Genomic DNA, 19,628 nt, shown 5'->3' with positions numbered 1-19,628 from the left:
TAGTAACTTTCAGATTTCATATTACATTTCCCCCTATTTTTCCTCTCTATATTAAATATTTTGTTGAAATATAAGTTTGTATTACCTCAGAGGTATATTAATCACAACAAGAAAATTCTATTTTTATTTATCATACTATTATTTTAACTTCTTAGGCAAAAATATTTTGGAATGATTTCAATATTTATCCAATATAAACTAAGATTGTTGAGTATCAGGACCCTGAGAAACCTTACAAGTAATCAGTCTCAAATATTTGCCAACATTGTCAGATTCTCTGTTGCGAGTACATATACCCAAAACGGCAATACCAAGAGAAAATATAGGTTACAAAGACTAAAATTCTCTGTGCTCCTTTTCTAGTCACATTTAACCTTCCAAGTTATCTTCATCATCATACTGACCTTTTCAAAGGCACTTGCTCTTCCCCCTCTTATTTCACCTCTGCTAGGATTTTATTCACATCACTGTTCAATGATTTTTAATTTTCATTCTTTACTTTGGAACAGTCTCTTCACCCCTCTGACAGACATGTTCAAAAGTGTCTAAATGGATACACTTTTAACCTTTTATTGCTCTCAAGTGGATGTCCCGTTTTCCTTTACCTCATGACCAAACCTCATGAAAAGAAGCCTAAGCACTCTGCCTCACTTCCCTGCCTCTTCCCATGCATCTCTATATGAGAATCCTTCCCTCTCACAACACTCTAATTAATACTTTATCTTTTAAAAATTGTACACCACAATCACTCTCTCGAAGGACACTAACATACTCTGAAATGTCAAATGTAATGCCTCTTTCACTGCCTATATCCTACCTGGGGAAGCTTGACAATTTGGGTCAAGGAATTAAATTTCTAATTCTCACATTTCCATTTCAAGGAAATAACCTCCTAATATTTTCCAAAGAGGGTACTAATTGCCAACATTGTTTGCTTCCCGTTGCTAGTCACCATTCACTTAATCCTGCTTTTTACACATTTTAACTCCTTAAATTTAATTGCCACATCATTCTTCTTCCTCTGCCAGTAATTTACAATGTAAATTTTATTTTGTCTCATAGATATATATTCTTCTTGATATACAGAGGCTTCGTGTGTTTATTTTCTTCCTTTTCCCCCTTCACCAAAATAATATGCTATTGCTTAATTATAGTCCCTGTCAGGAACTTCAACCTTCTTCTTTCATGTTAGTAGATTTTATTGTACTTCTCCTAAATTACAAAATGAAAAGTTGGTTATTTCTCCAAATTTAGTTTCTTCAATTTGATATTTTTCATTAAAGTGGTGGAAGTTTTCATTTTTATTCCAAAATGACACATTTGTGTAGAAACTGCTGCTAAAGTCAGGATATTATTATATAGGATAAACGTGTTTGAGTTATCTGCTGTGGAGCATAGCATCTCTGAGAAATTCCAATGTTTATCTACATTCTTTGAATGTGTTGTCCATTACCTTAATGCATCCTTTAACTCTCTCTGTGTCTGCAAGCCATCTTAAGGTTCCTAGTTCCATGGTTGCTTCAAGGTTTTAAATGTGTAAGTAGGTGAAATGCACATCTAAAATATTAACCTAAGTTTTTGTGTATTTTTCATTCCCTAGAAACATTTTTTCTATTCCATTGTAAACTCTCAAGCTGGTAACTGCTTCAGGGTGTTACCTTAAAGGCTTATGGCAGACTAAAGAATTAGGCTGCATTCTTTCTAGCTGTTGTCTTTGAAAGAACCAAGTTCTTAACTTTAATTAGGAAGATTTTAAGAAATAAAGGATAAGACAAAGCATTTATGGACATAGAAAATATCTCTGAAGAAGCAAGAAAATTACTCCTATATTTTCATTCTATTGGTGATAAGCCATAAAGAAATTCCTCAGATTAGATACACAAGGATAAAAAAGTTTTTAGAGACTTCAGCATTATGTCTGGGTGATGAGACTGGGCAGCAGCACTGGAGAGAGAGCAGAACCTAAAGAGGAAGCTAGGTTGGCTTACAAAAGAATCTCTGCAAAATTACTCTACAGCAGCAGCAGGTTTTAGATGTTAATATTCCTAAAGATTGAGTCAACACATACACTAACAATAACATATGATTTTATAGACATACATACTCATCCCCTATTCCACTTCACTCCATTTCCCCAAACTTGACATGATCCAGACCAAGGAGTATCCCCCCAAAATAGGATTTACATTATCTTTAAAGTAGATACAATGGAGGCAGGAATTATGCCTAATCATAGACAATGAAGAAATTATCTTTATTTTACTCTTTGGATGGAAATTCATTTATGCCATATGCTTACTTCCTTGAAAATATGACCTCTTTTTCTTAAGCTACTTCATCTCCATGATTCATAGAGTAAATATCTTAGGTGTCTTTTAGGCATACTTTGCAAAATCATTAACAGGATCTTGACTCCGTCTGATTTCAACTTAAATTTGAGTTGCAATGGTAAATGTGTGCATGTGAGTGTGTGCATGTATGCATATGTGTATAATCTCACTTTACTTTCAAGATAGCCATGTGAGGTACATATGAATGGTCCCGTGTGGCATGTACTATAACCAAATCTCAGGGATTCTAAATGGTTTATACAAGTAGTAATTTTGGAGGGAGGATTCAACCCTGACTCTATAACAAAACACTCCATATGTTTCATTAAGTCTACGGCAGCACAAATACTTAAAATAATTTATGAATTTTAAAAAGTCAAGTTAACTGTGAAGACTTGTCCACTGCCTGAGGGCAGCAGCTGCCCCTCCTTCAACTGGATGGTGGTACACAGTTTGCATTTCCCATGAACTCTGTGTGAGCAAGCACAGCTGGTCAGCTGGCATCCTCAAGACTGATGTGTGATCACCCAAGCAGCTGATGCCCATGCTTAGGTTACCTCCTTCCTCTTCCTGAAAGGTCACTGTTATCCATGCCTTGGAAAAAAGAGGGGCACAGCAAGTGTACAGCATCCTCTTCCTACAACACAATCCAGGAGAAGTCCCTGCATGGGATGAAAGGAAAATGAAATTACACCAGGACAAGATACATGTGGGCTCCCAACCACAACAAGAAATGGAGAGAGGCTAAGGGCATTTCCCTAAGCCCTTTGCTCTACACGAATTATTTAGATTTCCTTTAGAAAAAGTTTCATTTTGTAGAGGATTACTTTTGACGTGTTATTTTTTCTTTCAACTAATTATAGTGGTAAGGGAAAAATACATCATTAATAAGAATTCATGTCATAAATTCTCTCAGCAGTAGTATTTTAATTGTTAATGTATCATAGCTAAAAGATTAAGATACATCACAAGTGACCAGGAAATCCAAGGTGACAATTAAAATGCTTAGATAATTGTAATGCATACACACATATACATATAAACACTTACAATCCCCCCGCCTCACACACATAAAACATTTAGAGCTGATAAGAGCAAAACCATCCCTAAAGCAGTTATTTATTAAAAGCAGAAGGTATGTCAAAGGCCAGTTGTAGCTTAACTGCCATTTTGGTGGAGTGATAAGCTGTTTTGCATGTGTGAAAACTGTTGCCTTTCAAATGTAATTATGCAGTTAAAGTTACAACAGATAAAATAACAGATATAAAACAACTGAATAAAAAAGGTCTGTTTCTTTATATGTTATGTAATACAATTCTTTTTCAGTATCTATATACCTAAAAATTAAAATGAGACATAAATTTGATGATTACAATTCTCCTTTTGTTTTAATAAACTTTGAATTTTAACAAAGTTGTAGATTTACAGACAGATTTACAGAGTGTTTCTGTATACTCCTCACCTAGTTTACTCTTTTGTTAGCAGCTTTTATTACTAAGGAGAAGTTGTTAAAACTAACCAACGTTGGCACATTACTCTTAACTAAATTCTGAACTTCATTTGCTAGTTTGTCCATTAATGTTCCTTTTCTATATCCCTTCCAGGATACCACACTGCATTACAGGTAGTGTTTGGCAGGTTTTTCGACTATGAAGTTACTGGAAGCCACTACTCTATCCTCACACTCTACAAACCTTTGCATATTTTAGTCTTTGAAATCGAGTCACTGAGTACAGCCCGTGCTAGGAGAGTGGGGAGGATTTAGCACCACTGCCTGTAGGGGGATTGCCAACATCAATTTTTTGGAATACTTCTCTATGGAAGATTGATCTCTTCTCTCATATTTATTTATTTATTCAGTTATTTATATCAGTGTAGATTCATGGATATTTATTTTATACTTTGTGTTATAATTCACTTCACTATAAATGTTATTAAAAACAAATGTTATTAATTTTGTTGCTCAAATTGTTTCACTCTTGGCCATTGGAAGCTCTTTCAATTTTACTCTTGTGTCCCTTTCACATGTCCTTCCATTGTTCTTTAAATATCATGTCCATATTTTTTGTCACAATAAGATACTTTGATCTTATCTTGTATTTTTCCTGGTAAAGCCCTAAATCCAACCAGTATTCCAAGAAGCTTTGGCTTATTTTGTTAGAGAATGGTGTTTGAAACTAAGTTCTGGACATTGGTTGTACTCATGGCTGCCGGGATGTCCAGTCCTTTTTTCTTATCCTCATCAATTTTTTAATTAATGTAGTTGATCTATGATGGTAAATTATTGTTTTAATCTGGAACTGTAAATGGCAGAGGGTAATTAATATGTATTTAGAGACATTGAAAGTGGAAAGTGAATTTAAACTATTTTGTGCCATGGTCCAATTCATTTAATTATTACTTCACTTATAGTTAGTGTGAGGTTCTCCCCATCAAAAAAATATTGGACTCAAAATTAAAGTATGTAACTTCGAGTCTCAGATTCTGTTCTCTTGAAAACTACATCACTTGAGCAGCCAAAGAGTTACTGAGGGAATTACAGTTTATCCAGTTGAATATTTCTAGTTTATAAAGTGTTAAGTGTGGGTAGGAGAGGTTACTTGCACACTCATGGCCACGGGCCAGGTTATTGCAAAAATGAGACTGGATTTTAGGCCATATAGGTTCTTATTTAGTTTACTTGTCACAAAACAAAACAGCACCTAAATCCACTTTTCTGACATTATAGATGATGTTAACTCTATTGCCTACATTTTAGAGTTGTTTTAAGAACAAATATTGAATGAATGAATAAAAATTCATATTAATGCAATATTCAACTATAATATAATTACCCTCCTTATATCAAAACATTGGTTTATACATCCAAAATGAATGAGAAAATTAAAATGCGTGGAGTGACAAATATGCTCCAAGGATTTTATATGCATCATTTAATCTACTTCAAGAAAGTGTGATTATCATCATTTTACAAATATGCAATTTTCAAGACAGAGATTTTAATTAACTTATGCAGGGTCATTCCTCTGGTAAGCTGCAGTAAACCAAACTCAGATTTTTCCCACTTCAAAACTTTAATTCTCTGCATTACTCCAAGATTCTCATTTCCTTTCTTTAGGATATGTGGTATAGAAATAGCTTAATGGTAGTAATCTTTCTACTTTCAATAAACCACATCTTACTTTTTTTATTGCTTATTCATCATATTTGCTCTGTATTATAGTTATTTATGAGCAAATTTCATCTCTCTTTGTCAATTATCTGCTCCTTACAGGCACTTCTTCATTATATTGAGGACATGATAAGTGACTGTTGGAATAAATACATGTTCTTCCCTACAAAAAGAAAAGAAGCAAGTAAATTAAAATAAAGTGAAATAAGTCCCAAGCTGACTTTCTTTTTTTGCTTAGTTAATTGTTCATGAAAAAGTAGGAAATTTCTGATTTAGTGGATCCTTTGGCAAAGAAGGTTTAGATCACTTAAATGCTAATACAATTTTTAAAATGAACTCTCAGTTATTACTATGCATATTGTTTGAATCAGGATATTCTGGCTAAATACAGCTGAAAGCCAATTGAAGTTTGGTAAAATGATACTAACAGAAACCCCAGAACTGGGCAGTCTCGGGGCTCTTTGACACATCTGTGACGGCTTCAAGGACCTGGGTTCTTGCCTGCTCTGTTCATCACTGCCTTGAATTCCATCCCCAGGTTTGTCACCTAGTATTTAAAAGATCACTGCATCAGCTTCAAGTTTTGGATCACCTCACATGATAATATTCAAAACAGTAAAAGGTGGTGGCAAAAACAAAGAGTTTTCTCCCTATATAGCTCTCATTTTCATCAGGAAAATAATCGTTCTAAACATCTTTCAGTTGTCTTCCTCTTACATCTTATTGGTGAAAACTGGGTTTTTCTAAAACAATAACTAGTAAAAGGGAATATGATTAGCTGAAGTGGAACAGTTCACATCCAAGATTGGGCATACTGTTATACAAACAAAAACAAAATCATGGTAGCAAGGAAGAAGGCATGATTGCTATGGGATAGTGATCCAACAGTGCTTGCCACAAGTGTATCCAGGCTATAAATCCCATCTACATTGTCAAAGGATACAGCTGAGGCCAAGAAGCAAAGTGACAAATTAGAGAGCTGGCATGACTATAGAAGTGAGCAGAGAGCTAAGTTCCAATATCCCAGGCTGTGGTCTGGCTTACCCAAGATACTAGTGTTCTCTGATAGGTTTGATGATTTTTCTCCTCAGGAAAATGGTGGCAACACCCCAGTTCTAGAGCAAGATTATGGTGATTGAGCAGTAGGTAGACCCGAGTTAAAACACAACAACGTTGTAAATCAACTATACTTCAATTTTTTTAAAAGAAGGAAAAGTGAGGGGAAAAAAACCCAACACGAATTTAGCCTGCAGCTGGACCTAAAGGTTGAAGAATGGTCAGCTACAAAAAGAGGGATATTCCCCCCCAAAATACATTCTTGGTTTTGATTTTCTCACGTATTGTGTGGGGTTGTGTTGCTAAGCTGAATGGTTCTATTACCTGTAGTAAAACAAGGTTAGTCCCAAGAATAATGACACATTTCACAGAATAGTTATCTTCCTTGGTATTAATGAATATCAGATACTATACACGTATATGAGCTTATTTATTCTGTCCAACAATTTGTGAGGTGGCTTTTACTATCTCTATTCTTTAATTGGAGAAAATGAGACCCAGAACATAAATAGTCCCAAGGTCAAACTGTAAGCAATGAGGCCCCTGTTCTGTTGAATTCCAAAGCCTGTGCTTTAACCCAGACACCATACACCTCGTATTTACAGCTTGTCAAGCTCTGATTTACAGGAGTTGTAGTTTCTTATTCTACTAGAACTTAATGGAATCTGCTAATGAATCTAATGGCTTAAAAACCAGACAGCCCATGTGTTGGAGGACTGTAGAAGGCTGTGTAGATAGCTGCTGTCCTGTAAGGTCTAGCAAGCAGTTGACTTCACCCCATTTAGATACTCTCTAGAAAGATCATCTCAAAAACATGGAAGTTTTGCAAATTTCTGTGAGCAGAAAGAACAAACCTGAACTGTCATTTTGAGTGGAATTCAGAATTGTTCAGTAGAGCCCAAAATGAAATGTGTGTGTCTCATTTAAAGAAGGACCTGAAATATCATATTTAATCAGCACTTTTTAAGCAGATGGTTACAGTGCTAGGCAGAAAAGTAAGCATGTCTTAATTTATAGGTATCTTTCAGCAGAGAAAAATATACCTAAAATGTTAAATTATTTTTCTATATCAATTGTATGAATGTGAAATAGTTCCTGGGTACCAGTCTTATACTCCAAATTTGAAACACACAAAAGGGACAGAAAAAATTGAAAAGTGCTTAGAGAAAAGATGATCTCAGCTAAAGGTAGAATGGTAAGTTTTGCAAAGCAGCATTTTAAACATGAATTTGTGAATGTGTCTACCAGAAATTCAAATTAGCTGTCCCATTTCATGAGTCTGCAAGTGTCAGGTTTCAGAGAAGCATATGTCAAATTTTGAAGAATGGAATGAACTAAAGAAATTATAACTACACAAGAAATACTAAACTTAATACATATGTGAAATATTTTATTACAATTCTAATTATCCATAAATTATTAAGTATAAGAACATAATTAAATGAAATAAAAAATATCCTATAGAAAATATTCATTATTTTCAAAAAGTTTGATATTTGCTATCCAAATATTTCATAAAAGAAAGAAAATTATTTTTAGGAATTGTTTATAATCCCTGGAAGTAAAAGTACCTATGAAATAATAGTATAAGTTTTTAAAATAATTTTACATGGAATTATTACAGGGAAGCAGCTTCTTCTCTTGACCTTGAAATGAAAGGCAATAATAATCAGAATAATAACTACATATTAAGTACTTTCTATGGGCTGGATGTTTTCTAAAGGAGATGATGAATTTCTTAAATATATGACCTTTGTTCAGTAATGTTAGAGATTGTGTTAGTTATATACATGATAACAATAGCTAGCTATTACTTATTAATTTAAGCATTTTAAACAGATTTTCTCTAATAACTAACACTATCCTTGTAAGTATTATTATTGAATCCACTTTATAGATTAGGAAATTGACATTTAATGGGATTGCAAAATGTACCCAAACTAAGTAATAGAGAATATGATTCCAGCATTCCACACCCTATAAATTAAACGATTAAGCCATATAGCTATTTATATCACTTGATTTGAAGATGAACCACTCAAAATCTAGGGTTAGACAGCTATCTGAGAGACAAATTTAAAGATAGGCTAAACCTGGTATATATTCACAGAGAGTTTTTAATTTATATTAAGACAAATATTTGTCATGAAATGAAATGCAGAAGTTTTATGAATTTATAGGCCAAAACAGAGTAGTTAAAATAACAAAATGTGTGCTTTAACCCCCTATACACACTGTGGTAACAAATTAAATTTCCGCCATTATCAGAATAATTTTAGTAGCTGGTAGAAAGTTCAGGAAATGGTTATTAAAGCACTTCAGCCCCCAAAATCTAACTTCACTTGTATCCTCATAGGGCCTAAAATCTCCATTCTAAGTCACTTTTTTAAGGCAGTGATGGTCATAATTAAAATTCAATTTAGCAAAAACAATATTTTAGATGGAATTGTATTTAGGACTATGGATCTAAAATACAGTGAACTTAGTAGTGCCCTAAGTTTAAGTCTGGGGATTCTTTACCCTATGTACATTCACTCACTTACCTGGTGATTTGATCCAGTCTCAAAGTTAAATATGAGAAATAGGCAGATGATCCCCAGATTTATATCTTTAGTCCAGATTTCTGCACTTAAATATAGATTCACAGCCAATGTGTAATTCTACATAGAAGGCAAAAGATGGATCTAAATAAACATGCACACAACTGATTTTCTGATCTTTCACCCCCCACCACCAATTTTCTTCTCTCACAGTGTTTCTCCATCTCACCTTTTGAAAACTTATACTCAGTAGCTCAGACCAAAAAAACCCTGGAGGTTGGGTAAGGGTTACATTTAAGTTCTTTCCCTCTTTCTCATACACAAACCACCCTTAGATATACATTCTATTTCTCCTCCAAATGAATCAGAATACTCCAACTTCATTTTCAATACATATCTAGAAACTGACTGCTTCTCCCTACTTCCACCATCTTCTGTCATCCTCATTAATATAATAGCATCCTATTCTATGTCCCTGACAGAAGAACCAGAGTAATTTTATTCAAGCATAAATCAGATTTTTTTTATCTGGTCAAATTCCTTCAATCGCTTTTCCCTTTGCTAAAAGCATAAGACAAAGTATACAAGTGGATCCTGTTGTATATTTTCTATCCCAGCCCTAGAATCAACCATTTCTGCAAAGAGCTGGCTCTTTTTAATAGAAAGCAAAATTTGAATGCTGGGTGTGTTCATTGCTACTACAGTGTCATTGCTTCTAGGTTTTCTTGGTAGACAGGGCTAGAAAATATCTGGATTCTAATATATCGTTAAATTAAGATATTATTAACATATATTTTAATTATATATATATATAAAAAAATATATATATATAGAGAGAGAGAGAGAGTGTAAACCATGTTTATACATGGGTACACATGAATTCTAGAGAATGACACAGGGAAATTAGTGAGTTTATAGCAGCAAAAGATATAGGAACAGGCAAGGTTGATGTCTATTTATAATAATCTTGGGAAACCATGGGGTATTAAATGGATTTCTCATATCTGAGAGCAAAGAGTGGTATCTAGGTAGGAGGAAACCCATAACAATGTGGGATGTACCCTTTTAACACATATTAACCTTAAGAAAACTGACTGATTATGCTAACTTGGGAATGTTGCTCTGAATCTAAGCGACATACCCTTGCTAACACTTAACATGGTGAAATACTTTTTTCACTTGTTCATTACACTCCTTTTAAAGGCTCGTGAGATTGGGCCCTCCCAAATAATTCAGAATAGTCAACTTCTTCTTAAAGTCACTTAGTAACCTTAACTCCATCTGCAAAGTGCCTTCACAGAATTACCTACATTAGTGTTTGATGGAATAACCAGAGGATGGGGTGGGGAGGTGGGGGAAGGAGAGTCATTATTAATCTGCCTACCAAATATTTCAAATGACCCTATTCCAGTTCTGGTCAGAGATCACTGCCCCAAGCATTGACACCTGACAAAAAAGAGCAGCACATGTAAATAGTGATCAGCATCTTAAGACTTTTCATCTATCACCTGGTAATAAAACCTTAGCTAATAATCACCTATGTTTCATCCTTTCCAACAATGTTTAACTTGAATCTAATTGTGAGAAAACAAACAAACAATATGGAGAGCATTTTGACAAACAACTGGCTTGGACTCTTTAAAATTCATTATCATGGAAGAAAATGAAAATGGCTGGTACTCATCTCAATTAAAGGAAACTAAAGAGACAAGCATTGATTAGAATGTTCTCTCTGTTCCATTAAAATACATTATGTGTGGGTGCGACAGATTGTCTCTTTGGTTCATAGTTCTTTGGATCAAGAGACTCATTTCACAGAAAAATATCCATGTGAATGGGAGAAAAAGAGTATGGAATACAGGTATGCCCCACTCTTCTAAAGTTCAATTTATGCCACTTTACTTTTACAAAAGAACTACATTAGTATCTGTTTTCACTAATGGAAAGAAATCCAAAGAGGAGTTTAGCTTTTATGAAAAAAAGTTAATTGCTTCTTTCCCTTGTATCATTTCTACTAATGAAAATTTTCATTGGAACCCTCTACTTTCAGATAATAGGGGAAAACTGTACTATTTTTTCAGCAAGAAAAAAGGCAAAATTATAACCTCTGTTTTCAGAAAATAGTATTAATTTGGGAAGAATGCCTGATAATTATTGAAATTAAATTATTAAAATTATTTTAATTTTTGTATGTATCTACACATCCTCAAATAATATTTTAACATTATAATTTTAAACCCTAAAATGAAATCTTTGTTATATATCATTAATTTTTAAATGACACTTTAAATCTCTGACTAACCTGTTAGTTGATATCTAGAATTTTCTAGGAGAGAATACAGTTCAGTCTTCAAGCAGAGATACCCTATAAAATATTTTCCTGTTTATTTCATATTTATTAATTTCCCTTGAATATATTTCCACAAATGCATCTTAAGTATTTCCTACATCTTAAATATATCCTATCTGTCATAATATATTTTCAAACAAGAAATTTTGGTGGGGGCTTGAGATATTAATTCTCGTATTTATTCTGAAATTTTTATCTATTCATTTAGACCCTGACCGTCTCTATTACTATGTGAGCACTTCATTTGATATATTTAAAGTGAACGTGAGAAGCAGAGAAAAATAGTTACAAATAAGTCAATATTTTGAACATGCCTTTTTTCTAATTTTAAATTACCCATCAACTTAATGTATGACTTTAAGTCTGTATAACTTTAAACTTATATGATGTGGAATTTAGTAAAGAATCAGGACAAGCTGTATTTCTAGTTAATCAATTTCTACTATGCTGAAGAAGCAGAACTATTTCAAATGAAGTACCAGAAAAATTAAGTTATATTAAATCCCCTAATATTCGAAAAATCTAACGTACAATATTAAGTTCTTTTGGTCTCTCACCAAAGCTTTAAAAATATAACAACTCTTACTGTATTTAATTTCCTACTCTTCTATAAGGATACGTATTTATTCCAAATTCTGCCATTGTGTCTTTTTATTCTATGATGACATTTTCATAAATTAAGGAAGAGAATTTCACTACACACTTAGGTAAACACAATGCTGGTATTTAAAATCAGGCAACATTTGCATGAGTTAAGGTGAAAATTATCATGGTGATAATGAAGATGATAATAACGTTGATCCTGCTGCTGTTACTGCCACTTGTTACAGTTACTACTACTACTAATACTACTTTATCACTGCATTCTCTTCTTAACTCTAAAATTGAACTTTGTATTAAAATCCCTAAATGGTAAAAATGAAACCAATGCCAAAATGAAAGGAAAAAAGAGAAAAAGAAGAAATAAGGAAGGATAAAAGAGAAAAGAGGTAGAGGGAGACAGAAGGAAGATGACTGTATCAGTGATAAACTGGGCTTAAGAAAACATTTATATAGACCTACAAGATGGCAGAGGAGTAAGACGTGAAGATCAACTCCCTCCCCACAAATACATCAAAAATACATCTACATGTGGAATAACTCCTACAGAACACCTACTGAACACTGGCAGAAGACCTCAGACTTCCAAAAAGGCAAGAAAATCCCCACATATGTGGGTAAGGCAAAAGAAAAAGAAACAAAAGAATAGGGATGGGACCTGCACCTATGGGAGGGAGCTGTGAAGGGGGAAACGTTTCCACACACAAGGAATCCCTCTCACTGGTAGGGAGCGTAGTGGGGGAAGCTTTGGAGCCACAGAGGAGAGTGCAGCTACAGGGGTGCGGAGGGCAAAGCTGAGAGATTCCTGCATAGAGGAATGGTGCCAACCAGTACTCACCATCTGAGACTGTTTTCTGCTCACCTGCTGGGGCAGGTGGGGGCTGGAAGTTGAGGCTCGGGCTTCATAGGGCAGACCCCAAAGAGAGGACTGGGGTTGGCTTCATGAAGACAGCCTGAAGGGGTCTAATGCACCACAGCTAGCTGGGAGGGAGTCTGGGAAAAGTCTGGACGTGCAGGAGAAGCAAGAGACCATTGTTGCGGGGTACACAAGGAGAGGGGCTTCCTGCTCTGTGTACCCACAGGCAGCAGAGCACCACCTAAGCAAGCTCCAGAGATGGGCACAAGCAGTGGCTATCATCTCAGACCCCAGAGGCAGGCACAGACCGCTACTGCTGCGAATGCTGCCCCCAAAGATACTGTGTGCAAACGCAGGTCACTACCCACACCTTGTGTGAGCCTGTGCAGCACACCACTGCCAGGGTCCTGTCATCCAGGGTCAACTTCCCTGGGAGTTGAACATTGCAACATCATGCTGGGCTCTGCCACCACAGGCATGCCCCGCATTCCAATTGTGACTACCATATCCTTCCCTCTCCCTGGCCTGAGTGAGCAAGAGAGCCCTAATCAGCCACTGCTTTAACTCCCTCCTGTCTGGTTGGGAACAGACGCCTGAGGGTGGCCTACATGCAGAGGTGGGGCCAAAACCAATGCTGAACCCCAGGAGCTGTGCGAACAAAGAAGAGAAAGGGAAATCTCTCTGTGCAGCCTCAGGAACAGCGGGTTAAATCCCTACAATCAGCTTGGTAAACACTGCATGTGTGTAATACCTGAATAGACAATCAGTGTTCCCAAAGTTGAGGCAGTGGACTTTGGGGGAAACTGTAGACTTGGGGTTTGCTTTCTGCATTTGATTTGTTTTCGGTTTTATGTTTAGTTTAGTTTAGTTTTTAGTGTCTGTTTTCATATGTGGGTTTATTTATTGGTTTGGTTGCTCTCTTCCTTTTTTTTTTTTTTTTCTCTTTTTTCTGAGTGTGTGTGTGTGTTTCTTTCTGTGATTTTGCCATTTAATTTTGCTTTTATCATTTGTCTTGGGGTTCTTTCTGTCTGTTCGCTTTTTTTTTTCGTTTTGTGAGCATGTGTGTGTATGTTTCTTTGTGTGATTTTATGTTTTGCTTTTACCATTTCTCTTGGGGTTCAGTCTGTACTTTTTTTTTTTTTCTTCTTTTTGTGAGTGTGTATATGTATGTTTCTTTGTGTGACTTTCTCTGTTTAGTTTTGTTTTTACCATTTATTTTGGAGTTCTCTCTGTTTGGTTTTATTTTATTTTATTTTCCTTTTCTTCTATGCCTTGCATCTGACAAGGTCTTGGTACTCCGGCCGGGTGTTGGGCCTGAGCCAGTGAAGCAAGAGAGCCGAGTCCAGGACACCAGACAGACTCATGGATCACCAGAGACCTCACCAAGAGGTCTCTGGTGATTCATGTAATATTAATCGGTGACGGGTCCCCAGAGATCTCCGTCTTAACACTAAGATGCAGCTCCACCCAATGGACAGCAAGCTCCAGTGCTGCATGCCCCATGCCAAACAACTAGCAAGACAGGAACACACCACCACCCATTAGCAGAGAGGCTGCCTAAAGTCATACTAAGTTCACAGACACCCAAAACACCACCAGACATGGCCCTGCCAACCAGAGGGACAAGATCCAGCTCAACCCACCAGAACATGGGCACCATTCCCCTCGCCAGGAAGCCTACACAAGCCACTGAACCAACCTCACCCACTGGGGGCAGACACCAGAAATAAGAGGAATGATGAATGTGCAGCCTTGCAAAAAGGAGACCCCAGGGCTTCCCTGGTGGCGCAGTGGTTGAGAGTCTGCCTGCCGATGCAGGGGGCATGGGTTCATGCCCCGGTCTGGGAAGATCCCACATGCCACAGAGTGGCTGGGTCCATAAGCCATGGCCGCTGAGCCTGCACGTTAAGTTAAACAAAATGAGAAGACAGAGAAATATGCAACAGATGAAGGAGCAAGGTAAAAACCCAACAGATCAAACAAATGAAGAGGAAATAGGCAGTCTACCTGAAAAAGAATTCAGAGTAATGATAGTAAAGATGATCCAAAATCTTGGAAATAGAACAGAAAATACAAGAAACATTTAACAAGGACATAGAAGAAATAAAGAGCAAACAAACAATGATGAACAACACAATAAGTGAAATTAAAAACACTGTAGAAGGAATCAATAGCAGAAAAAATGAGGCAGACGAATGGATAAGTGAGCTGGAAGATAGAATAGTGGAAATAGTGGATAGAATAGTGGAAATAAATGCAGAAGAGAAGAATAAAGAAAAAAGAATGAAAAGAAATGAAGACAGCCTTAGAGGCCTATGACTCAACATTAAATGCACCAACATTCGAAGTATAAGGGTCCAAGAAGAAGAAGAGGAAAAGAAAGGGTCTGAGAAAATATAAGAAGAGATTACAGTCAAAAACTTCCCTAATATGGGAAAGAAAACAGTCAATCAAGTCCAGGAAGTGCAGAGAGTCCCATACAGGATAAACCCAAGGAGAAACATGCCAAGACACATATTAATCAAACTATCAAAAATTAAATACAAAGATAAAATATTAAAAGCAGCAAGGGAAAAGCAAAAAATAAACATACAAGAGAATCCCCATAAGCTTAATAGCTGATCTCTCAGCAGAAACTCTGCAAGACAGAAGGGAGTGGCAAGACATATTTAAAGTGATGAAAGGGAACCTACATCCTACAACCAAGATTACACTACCCAGCAAGGATCTCATTCAGATTCAACGGAGAAATTAAAACCTTTACAGACAAACAAGAGTGAAGAGAACTGAGCAACACCAAACCAGATTCACAACAAATGCTAAAGGAATTTCTCTAGGAGGGAAACACAAAATAAGGAAAAGACCTACAATAATGAACCCGAAACAATTAAGAAAATGGTACTAAGAACATACATATCAATAATTACCTTAAATGTAAATGTATTAAGTTATCCAACCAAAACACACAGACTGGCTGGATGGGTACACAAAAAAGACCTGTATATATGCTATCTACAAGAGACCCACTTCAGACCTAGGGACACACACAGACTGAAAGTGAGGGGATGGAAAAAGTTATTCCATACAAATTCAAGTCAAAAGAAAGCTGGAGTAGCAATTCTCAGGCAAAATAGACTTTAATATAAAGACTATTACAAGAGACAAAGAAGGATACTACAAACTGATCAAGGGATCAATCCAAGAAGAAGATAGAACAATTGTAAATATTTATGCAACCAACATAGGAGCACCTCAATACTTAAGGCAAATGTAACAGCCATAAAAGGGAAAATCAACAGTAACACAATAATAGTAGGGGACTTTAACACCTTTCACCAATGGCCAGATCATCCAAAATGTAAATAAATAAGGAAACACAAGCTTCAAATGACACATTAAACAAGATGGACTTAAGTGATATTTATAGGGCATTCCAACCAAAACAACAGAATGCACTTTCTTCTAAAGTACACATGGAACATTCCCCAGGATAGATCATATATTGGGTCACAAATCAAGCCTTGGTAAATTTAAGAAAACTGAAATTGTATCAAGTATCTTTTCCGACCACAATGCTATGAGACTAGAGATCAATTACAGGAAAAAAACTGTAAAAAATACAAACACATGGAGACTAAACCATATGCTACTAAATAACCAAGAAATCACTGAAGAAGTCAGAGGTAATCAAAAAATACCTAGGGTTTCCCTGGTGGCACAGTGGTTGAGAGTCCGCCTGCCGATGCAGGGGACATGGATTCGTGCCCAAGTCTGGGAAGATCCCACATGCTGTGGAGCGGCTTGGCCCATGAGCCATGGTCACTGAGCCTGCTCGTCCGGAGCCTGTGCTCCGCAACGGGAGAGGCCACAACAGTAAGAGGCCAACATACAGCAAAAAAAAAAAAAAAACCTAGAGAAAAATGACAATGAAAACACAATGACAAAACCTATGGGATGCAGCAAAAGCAGTTCTAAGAGGGAAGTTTACAGCAATGAAATCCTACCTCACGAAACAAGAAAAATCTCAAATAAATCCCCTCACCTTACACCTAAAACAATTAGAGAAAGAAGAACAAAAAACCCCAAAGTTAACAGAAGGAAAGAAATCATAAAGATCAGATCAGAAATAAATGAAAAAGAAATGAAGGAAATAACAGCAAAGATCAATAAAAGTAAAAACTGGTTCTTTGAGAAGATAAACAAAATTGGTAAACCATTAGCCAGACACATCAACAAAAGAAGGGGCAAGGCTCAAATCAACAGAAATAGAAATGAAAAAGGAGGAGTAACAACTGATACTGCAGAAATACAAAGGATCATGAGAGACTACTACAAGCAACTATATGCCGATGAAATGGACAACCTGGAAGAAATGGACAAATTCTTAGAAAAGTACAACCTTCCAAGACTGAACCAGGAAGCAATAGAAAATATAAACAGACAAATCATAAGCACTGAAACTGAAATTGTGATTAAAAGTCTTCCAACAAACAAAAGCTCAGGACCAGAGGGCTTCACAGGTGAATTCTTTCAAACATTTAGAGAAGAACTACCACCCATCCTTCTCAAACTCTTCCAAAATATAGCAGAGGGACAAACACTCCCAAACTCATTCTACAAGGCCACCATCACCCTATACCAAAACCAGACAAAGAAGTCACAAAGAAAGAAATCTACAGGTCAATATCACTGATGAACATAGATGCAAAAATCCTCAACAAAATACTAACAAATAGGATCCAAGCACATTGAAAGGATCATACAACATGTTTAAGTGGGGTTTATCCCAGGTATGATATTCTTCAAAATATGCAAATCAAACAATGTGATACACCATATTAACAAATTGAAGGATAAAAACCATATGCTAATCAGAAAAGATGCAGAAAAATCTTTCAACAAAATTCACACCCATTTATGATAAAAACTCTCCAGAAACTGGCATAGAAGGAACCTACCTCAACATAATAAAGGCTATATATGACAAACCCACAGTCAAAATCTTTCTCAATGGTGAAAAACTGAAACCATTTCCTCTAAGATGAGGAACAAAACAAGGGTGCCCACTCTCATCACTATTATCTGACATAATTTTGGAAATTTTAGCTACTGCAATCAGAGAAGAAAAAGAAATCCATATCAGAAAAGAAGAAGTAGGGCTTCCCTGGTGGCACAGTGGTTAAGAATCCTCCTGCCAATGCACTGGACATGGGTTCAAGCCCTGGTCTGGGAAGATCCCACGTGCCGCAGATCAGGTAGACCCATGCGCCACAAATACTGAGCCTGTGCTCAAGAGCCCTTGATCCACAACTGCTGAGCCCACGTGCAACAACTACAGAAGCCCACGTGCCTAGAGCCTGTGCTCTGAAACAAGAGGGGCCACCACAGTGAGAAGCCTGTACACTGCAACGAAAGAGTAGCCCCTGCTCCCCGCAACTAGAGAAAGCCTGCAAACAGCAATGAAAACCCAATGCAGCCAAAAATAAACAAATTAATTAATTTAAAAAAACAAAGTGAAACTCACTTTTTAGCAAATGACATGATACTGTACATAGAGAATTCTAAAGATGCTACCAGAATACTAGTTGAGCTAATCAATGAATTTGGTAAAGCAGCAGGATACATATTAATGCACAAATTGCTTGCATTCCTATAACTAATAACAAAAAATCTTAAAGAGAAATTGAGGAAACACTCTCATTTACCATTGCAAGAAAAAGAATAAAATACCTAGGAATAAACCTACCTAAGGAGACAAAAGAACTCTATGCAGAAAAATGTAAGTCACTGATGAAAGAAATCAAAGACAATACAAACAGATGGAGAGATATACCATGTTCTTGGATTGGAAAAATCAACATTGTGAAAATGACTGCACTACCCAAAGCAATCTACAGACTCAAGGCAATCCCTATCAATCTACCAATGGCATTTTTCACAGAACCAGAACAAAAAGTTTTACAGTTTGTATGAAAACACAAAAGACCCCAAATAACCAAAGCAATCTTGAGAAAGAAAAATGGAGCTGGAGGAATCAGTCACCCTCACTTCAGACTATACTACAAAGCTACAGTGATCAAGACAGAGTCTGCAGTGTGTGTATCATTGGAAACTGAAAAAATTTTTGTTGGTTTTATTAACGTGATAGGTTTCTAGGGAAGGCCTACTAAATAACTATGTCTAGTTTCACAGTTACAAATAAATTACAATGTAACTTTGAATAAATTAAGCTCAACATAAAGGAAGGACACTGATAGTTGATACTACCCCTTCCTTGAGGGGCTATTGTAAAGCACTGAATAAAGTAACAGAGGTTTATATGCATGCATATATTTTGAATGATATTTGTACACACTTAAAAAGAACTCTACAGAATGCATTACAAAAACCTTGATGCTGTGTGTCCCTAGTTCCCAGCTCTCTCATTAAAACTATTTAAAGGAACAAAATGTTATCTATTAGGATAGCTATCAGAGTACTCCAAATACTACTGCTTGCAGTACCCTGTCCCAACCATTTGCCTTCCTCTTCCCATTAGTCCTTAATTCAGAAACCCCAGAGATTTGTTCATTAATTTATGAACATATTTCTTCATTCAGCCAAGAAAACTGATTGATCCCTTACGAAATTTCAGGCACCCTTCTTCAGTATGTTTTATAGGTATGTTCAGGAAACATAGCAGTGATTAACACAGATGAATATAGCCTCTCTCGAGCTGAGGGGA

At 36.2% G+C, this 19,628-nt stretch overlaps 1 long non-coding RNA gene across 1 annotated transcript; it reads right to left on the bottom strand.

Moving 5' to 3' along the window:
• Window positions 1–267: 267 nt before the first annotated feature.
• LOC113612396 (uncharacterized) lies at window positions 268–19,628 on the bottom strand. The gene is made up of 3 exons (XR_003429847.1): window positions 19,529–19,628; window positions 9,102–9,218; window positions 268–2,992 (listed from the first exon to the last, which is right to left on the bottom strand). It is a non-coding gene; the product is annotated as an uncharacterized LOC113612396 (long non-coding RNA).

Source organism: Aethalodelphis obliquidens, unplaced genomic scaffold (assembly GCF_003676395.1).
Source record: "Aethalodelphis obliquidens isolate GAN/ISIS:26980383/991018 unplaced genomic scaffold, ASM367639v1 scaffold76, whole genome shotgun sequence".
Classification (NCBI taxonomy): Eukaryota; Metazoa; Chordata; class Mammalia; order Artiodactyla; family Delphinidae; genus Aethalodelphis; species Aethalodelphis obliquidens.
The sequence above is the reverse complement of the archived record's forward strand: the minus strand, read 5'-3'. Positions and strand labels throughout refer to the sequence as shown.